Here is an 8,035-nt window from a genome sequence, read left to right as displayed (position 1 = left end):
GAAAAATAGGCTAAAGTTATACGATATCTGAGGAGGGCATTTTCAAAAAAAGATTTTTGAATCAGAAAATGAGATTTTTTTCCCTTCACCTAAGTGATTTCGAATCACAAATCCTGTTGACTTCAAACTGTAAACCCTTATGCAGGTGAATAGCCTGGTTGAAGCATTTCAATTTTCTTGACTTGTGGATGCTCAATATATTGGAGAGTGGTGTTGGTTGCCAATATAGCACAGAATATTTGGTTATCAAATCCTGAGGGACCCAGAGCCCTCACCCCCTGCCATCCTGCCACAGCAGTGGTGAGCTGGGGCGCTTAAACTGTATCCCCTTCACTATAAAAGATAGGGAGTTGCTGGCAGAGTGTGAGAGCTCTAGGACACTGGAATTTGCTCCCTACCTGGGTGTGATACAGCCTGAATTTGATGACTTTCTGGACCTGTTGCAAAAGACAGCTGTTTGATAAGGTTTTTGGAGAGGGTGGAGGTTGTGCTTCCTAGATGATGAAAGGGCTAGGTGGCTGGCTGAGGTACTGTGGAACTGATTTGTTTAATGCCTCTGTGGTTTAATTTAGGGTTATGTCTATACTGCAGCAGGAGTGTGCCTTCCAACTCGGGTAGTCAGATATGTGCTAGCTCTGTTCGAGCTAGTGAGCAAAAAGTAACAGTATGGGCGCTGCGGGATGAGTGGTGGGACCTAGCCTAGCTCCACAAGTACAAACCTACCTGATGCTCTGGGTCCATACTCTCGCAGGAGATGCATTCAGCTGCTGTGTAGACATACCCTTTTTCCAGACAGCTGATTCATTTTCCTCCCTAATCCTGTCTCCCAAGAAATGAGGCCTCGCCCCTGTCCAATTACTCATGTTAAACCAGGCCTACAACCCTTAATTGCATTGATTGTATAATTAATGATGTTAGCGCTCCTAGTGCTTTGGAGAGGTGTCTGTCTTATTTTAAATCTAATAAACAAACATCAATTTTGTGTTTGAGTTTGTGTTGTCAAGGCTCAGGACTTGTCTTTTTCAGCATAGATGAGAATTTTAATTGCAAATGTTTTAGTAGAAAATAAGATTTGTAAAATCTGAAATTCTACTCACACTTCGGAAACTATTTAAAGAAATAGGCACAAAACATCTTTCCCAACTTGAGACTATAAAATGGAAAGAAAGTAAAGAATTAGCAACAAGTAAGAGAAAAATCTGATTCAAATTTTAAAAATTGATTTATCATTTTTTCTTACATTGTGATATTTATCCACTCTGATCCAAAGCCCATTGCTTTGCTGGAACACTTCTGCCAAGCGGATGGGCTTTCTACGCCTTTACCTGAATGCTCGACATTCACTATACTCAGGGCAGTTGCCACATCACCATTCCTTCTTAGGCATATCTATTTTCCTTTTCTTTTCTATTTTCTATTTTCCCTCCGAGGAGATTTATAGTCATGGCCTCTGTGCCTCTTCCTAGAGCCTTTGTTTGCTTTTCTGTTAAGCAGCTGTTTGGCATATCTATTTTCCATTTGCAAGTGTCAGCTGCAAGCCTGCGGTCAGCTAAGCCCAAGCAGTGAGCTTCAAGGAGGCATAAAAATGGTGGAGACATCTGGGGGATCCATTCTTGGGAAATGTTGAAATACCAGGTAAATAACTTTGTACCATCCATGAGTCGTGTCTGACAAAGAAAGCAAAAAAAGTGAAGGTGGTAGTCTGCATTGTAAGCATTTGCTTGTCTTAAAAACAGATGAGAGCTTGATTGAAACATAGATGCAGCCAAACTTGGATGCATGACCCTTACATTCGGCTAAGTACTCTTTAGACAGGGAATTTCCCACACTTCACAGAAGAGCCCAAGAGAGTGGAAAAGAGAAGCAATATTAATTCATTGGATGGGGATTATTATTATTATTTCAGTAGCATCTCCAGTCAGGAGCCCCATTGTGTTAGGTGCTGTATAAACAAAATGAAATACAGCGGATGGTCAAAAAGCTTAAACTCTTTCTAGACTCTACAATGCAGAAATCCACACAAATCCTTAAAAAAATCACTCTCTCTGGACCTATTAGATAGAAAAATGGGAATGTATTGAATTTAAACCTATACAATGGAAAAGGCTCTGATCCTACAATTGTCCTGCTCACAATAACATCTGAATGGAGCTCAATTGTCTTCAGTAGGACTTCAGAGAAGTGCAAGGGTATGTCCATGGGGCTCTGATTGCAGCATCAGTGCCATGGGACTTGTGCATGGGCATAATCTAATTTACGCTGGTTCTGTAGAGGGACACCTAATTTATACTAGTGTAGTGAGTTTAGAATCAGGCCTCATATGGTTCATGAAAATCACTCATTGCTTAGTGAGGCATGTTTTACCTAGGTATAAAAATGTGGGACCTGAAAGCAATTGCAAGTGTAATGCTCAATTTTTTTGTCTTAACAGTTTAAGTTCACCCTCTAAAATAATTTCATTTGATACACTCCATGTCTTCTATGGAAACATTGCAAAGCTGCTCTGTATAATAAAAGTGTACTAGGGAATTATAAGTGGAGAAAAAGCATTATTAGAACACACAACCTTCCACACTAATGTGATGTTGCCCCTTTAGGCTTCAGCTCTTTTGCTTTAAAAATTATGAGAATTTGCAGGCATTGAAGAAGCCACCAGAGGAACTTCCCATGGGCCTCTCAGCACCGCAAATTAGAGAAAAATGGGATATTAGACAATAGGTTTGATCTTTCAAAGCATAGCTCCCACAGACCACTACACATTCTTGTGAAACAGAAATCAAGCATGCCTTGGCCCTGGTCCTGCAATGAGTCCCATGTCAGCAGACCCTTGCAGAATTCAGGCCGTCATTTGCTCCCTTTGTAAGGAGTTATTTTCCCTATTTTGGAGCTGAACCTATTAACATTAAACAAAATCAGGCCCAGCACTCCCGCTCCCGTGCAGGTGTGTCCTACTTTGGCATAAAGAGGAGAGTGGGGCTGCCTGGGAGAGCCATCCCAAAAGCAACAGCGAGAGTAGAACCCATATCTCAAGGAGAGCGCGAGCTCAGGAGAACAGAGATGGGCTGAGCCCTTCAGGGAGGAGATGCCCCTGAAGGAGGGAGTGGAGCTGTGAGAGATCCCTAGCAAGTGGTGGAGACAGATCAGGCTAAATGAAAGCAGAAAGACAGTTGAGGAGAAGTCATCTATAAACTTCCTCAGGCCAGAGAGGGCTGGAGGTTGACAATAGAAGAGGGAGATGCCTATTGGCTCTCTGACCTGGAGGGCTGAAGCTGGAGGAAAAGAAAGTTGAGGTTTGGGGCTGGGCAGAAAACTCTCCTCTCCCTCTCCCACTCCCACTCTGCACAAATCTGATTGTATGGGGGACCCGTGGGAAAGCTTGTGCCAGTGGCAGACAGGGGGATAGGGCACCAGCCCAGGAAGATTTTGGAGAGGGAACAAAGCAGCAGGCACAGCAAGCAGTAGCCCTGTGCTGGGGCACAGAAAGAGAGAGAGACTGTGCTTAGAGCAGAGCCAGCTGCTTGCAAAAGGGGACTTATAAACACACAGCCTGGAGCGGAGATGACAGCCGAGACCACACAACAAGACCCCCACTCTGAGCTCACACCGCATGGCAGCATTAGAGTGCCCGGACTAGACTAACTGAACGGACCTAAAACTAGGGTGGGGATTGCATTGGTACTGGACAGAGAGTCTGGGGGCATCTAGCCAGGCCAGGAGTGTGTGTGCTGTATCAGGGAGTCTGTGTAACTCCCGCTACGGATCCTGACCTAGGTCTACTCCTGACTTTGCCCAGGTTAGATAAAAGAGGTATTCTATTGTTAAGGGTGGTGCTTAGTTTGGGGATTCATGCTGGGCCCCCTTCCCCCACAGGAGGAAGGGCGGGTGTTTGTGCAGAGGTGTGTGGCTGACACCTCTCCCCTGACACTGGGAATCCCCTACCTGTCAGATGACTGAGGAATGATGATGGGGTGAGCCTGTTGAGTATCTCCGGGCAAGAGCTGGAACCATACCTAGGCAGGAAACAGGATGAAGTACGCCCCAGCTGAAGAGACTGGAATGAGGCATGGTGAGAGATGCTGGAGCTGTACCTGGTGCTTTGAGGGACTGTTGGGACTTGGAAGACAACATATTGTTTGGACTGTGCTGGGGAATTCTGGATTATGGGGGTAGGACTTTTGTTATGATTTTCATGCATTGGACTTTGGTTTTCAGTTGCCCCTGTAAGGACTATGTACGTGTGTGGAGCGTTTGGGTGCAGTCACTGGGGACTCTGCAAGAAAGTGGAAACTGAGGCAGGCACATCTGTCATGCTGCAGCCCACCACTAGAGGAAGCCCAGCTGGGCTTGCCTGCTCAGTCTGTTTTATCTTTAGTTAGCATGCCATCTAGAGGGAGAAATAAAACAAATGTGCCACCAATTGAACTGACTACCCTGTGCAACAACACTGGTACATGCTGGGAGGAATCTTGTTCTGGGATAAGGTAAAATCTCTTTGAGCTGATGTGTGAATGAGTCCCTTATTCAAGTCTGTTGTAAGAGACGGTTAAAGGGACCACACCTGAAAGAAACCCTCATGGAGTCTGCCCCCAAAAGACTAATATGCAGTGGTGGAGATACTATGACCTAGTGTTTGGGGCGTGAGGAAGAGGGGGGGAGAGAGAAGAGAACATACAGGAAAAGACACACAAGGAGCAAGAGACACCGGAAAAAAAAAAAAAAAGGAGTAGCTGAAAGCACAGTGGCTGACACTGGAAGAAAGCTGCAGAGACATTCTGGGGGTGGGGGAGCAGGATGACATAGAGTGCCCTGGGTGCTGTAAGCCAAAGAAGCGGTTTCCTGCAAGGATTCCTTCTGCATGTGACATTGTACAGTTTTTGTAAATAAAACGAAACTGCAAAGAAAATACTAAACTCCAACGTCTGCTTCCAACTGGAATGTATCCAGGGCCCCAAATGTATTCAGTCAGGCCCCAAAGGGGCAACTGCACATTCTTCTATACTGTTGCACTATACAGTACTCGCATTACAGGACACTGGTGACTTTCCCCTCACACACCTGTGGGAGAAAGTAGGAGGCAGAGAGGAAAGAGGTTTCACTTTTACATGGAATTAAAAATATGCAGCCTGGATGCCAAATTTAATCTTTTAAATGCTCGGAGATGCAACCAGGGCAATTTCTTAGCTTTTCCTATCCATCCAGGCTTTGATGTCACCACAATTTCGGACGTAAGATTTTCGTACCGCCCATTGACTCTTTGATGGACAGTGGGTAGTCTGAGTGGTAGGGACAGAATCTATTTCCAGAGAAATGACAGTGTTTCAAGGCTCTAACTGTATTTCAAGAGCATAGCAAAGCAAGTGGAAGTTGTATAAACACACATCACAAGGTCAGTTTGTATTTTAAGCATCACACTTTTAATTACACAGGGGAAGACTGAAGCAGAAATTATATATACATATTTCCATTAAGAATAATAGGTGCAGAAAACTAACAAACAAAGTAATGCAAGTAGAATGAGCTCATTTGGGAAGAGCCAGATTGCAGTCAGGCCCTTGGCATGTTCATGAGAGAGGGGAAGGGACCCCAAGTATTTGCACCTTTGAGCCCTCTGCATACAAGGACTGCTCTTCGATTATGCTGCCAAAGCGAGTGGGGGAGGAGATAGAGGGAGGCAGGGCCCTGGCCCCTCTACAGCTGACAATCACACCCCTTTCCCTGCAAGCAAGTCAGTAACTTTAAAGGCACAATTGAGAGCAAAGTAAGGAAATTATGCACACATTTTCCTTTATATTTGTACCAAATGACAAATGAACAGCTAAAGAAGAAGAGGCCAAACAGAGCCCAGCAATGTACCACCACACAGTGATAGCTCAAGAAGAGTTCATGTTGTCTTTGCAAATTTCTATCGGGCTGCATTAATTAATTCTCACTAGGGTTGGGCAGAAAACAAATTGAGGCTTTGAAATTTGTTTTCAGTCCAAATTGGGATCAAACACCCTCTCTCTCTCTCTCTCACCTGCACCCCCCCAGAGATTAAGGCACTCAGCTAGAGTGTTAGAAACCCTGCTCTGCCTGACTCAGATCTTGCCCATGGATCTCTCACATCCCAGGTGAGTACGATAGCCACTAGACTATTCTAGGGTCTCTTTTGCTCCTCTCTGAATCCTCTTCTGGATCAGAGAAACCTTCTAGCCAAAAATTTCAAACAATATGTTTCCATGAAAAGTTCTGGTTTTCGCAAATCGGCATTTTGCTAGGGGCGAGAGTTCTGCTGCCTTTGCCCGTTCTACGCCGGGGCACGTTACTCCTAAAGGAAGTGAACTGTCTCAAGAATTCTCTGCTGGTTTAAGCAACTAGTGGACTGGAGAAGCCGCTCTTTGGAGTTTTGATAGCAGTATTTGATAGAGATGAATGTACCTGGGAATTTAGGATCTGATACAGAACCAACTGAAGATGGCTTCAATGGGCTTTGGATCATACCCTAACTGCACTTTCCACTACAACTCCCACTGAATTCAGCTGGAGCCAATATTACGCGGCACCTTTGAAAAATTACACCATTCTTAATAAAAGTGCCAATAATAATCAGTAAATAAAACTTAAAAGCCAAACTTGAGACACCTAGGTTGGCAAAAGGTGTGCTGTATCTTTAAAAGTCTACTAGTGTTCAGTCAGAGCTAGCCATCTGGATCGAACATCTACCAGCAGGGAGATTTTGGGTAGCTTGTCATATCTCTGATGGGGAGATCTGACTTTGAGGCCCCAACATTGCAAGCTTTCCCACCTGGGCTCAGTGGCCTGTCTGTGCAGGGAAGCTTGCAGGATTGGAGCTGACGTACTGGAACTCTCCTCTCCCTTCAGTGGTGGCAGTTGAACTACATTTGTTAAAAAAAGTTTTACTGTTTTCTTGGGCGAGCATACACTGAAATGTAGAACTGCTTGTAAAACCCACTGAAACATCAGATATCCCCTCATCTGTAGTAAACTGTTTTTATCACCATAAGCTCTTAGCAGCAGAAACTATATTTCTGAGTTCTGTACAGCCCCGAAAACACTGTAGGTGCCACACAAATAAGCAACGATCGTATTTTGCAAGATTTTACTCTAACATGCAAGCTGATGTTTACTCACTTTATTACCATTTGCCTAATAATTCGGCACAGTCACGTGTAGAAGATCTTCTGCCTTCTCTCAGTTAACAGACTATTAAGCTTTCCCCTAAGAGTAATAAACTCTTGTAACACGGCAGGGCAGCAGTTCACTTTGGCACTTTTTTCCAAAGTGCAAATTTGTGTTTCAGATCTGTGAACATTGCCCGAAACAGCTTTTGCCAAGTTGATGCAAAGGAGACATTCACTTCAAAGGTCGCTTTGAGCATTTCTCAAAGGAGGTGTGAATATATATCTCACATATAATTCAATCTAAAATGTTTTAACCTGTCTCCTTTAATTTTGACAAAAAATACTGTATATTTTAGTAAAGATACATATATAGCTCAGCAGCTCACAGCCTCTGCAGATTAAGAGATATAGGGCCTCATCCTGCACTGAAGCCAATGGTAAACTCCTATTGACGTCAGTGTACAAGAGCAGGCCTCGAAAGACCAGTGCATGATCTGACCAAGTTATATCGCCAGCTGCACTGTTTTTCAGTATGAGTGACTATAAATAAAGGAGTTTGTGAGCAGTCTCTCAGAAAAGCAGCGAAGTTTGTCTGCAAAGTATAAGAGCTACTGCTATTGTGTAAGGCCAGTTTTTAGTTAGTTACACAACGTGTGACCTTCTGGGAGCCACCCAGACCATTAAGGAGTTTGCCACCACCTGCCCTACACCTTGAGAGTCTTTAAGCTGTGCAGCTTTTGTTCAGATCCCTAACACCAGAAGCCTGCCCTCAAGCACAATGTCTCAACTTGCTTCCAGCAGCCTACTTACTCCCTTCCTCCCTAACTACCTTTCTACATCTCACCAAATCCGTCCTGCCCAAGTTCCTAATTATCAGACACTTGGACTTTTCCCCCATGGTTCATTACACCTGA

Source organism: Natator depressus, chromosome 1 (genome assembly GCF_965152275.1).
Source record: "Natator depressus isolate rNatDep1 chromosome 1, rNatDep2.hap1, whole genome shotgun sequence".
Taxonomy (NCBI): Eukaryota; Metazoa; Chordata; order Testudines; family Cheloniidae; genus Natator; species Natator depressus.
Note: the sequence above shows the minus strand (reverse complement) of the source record.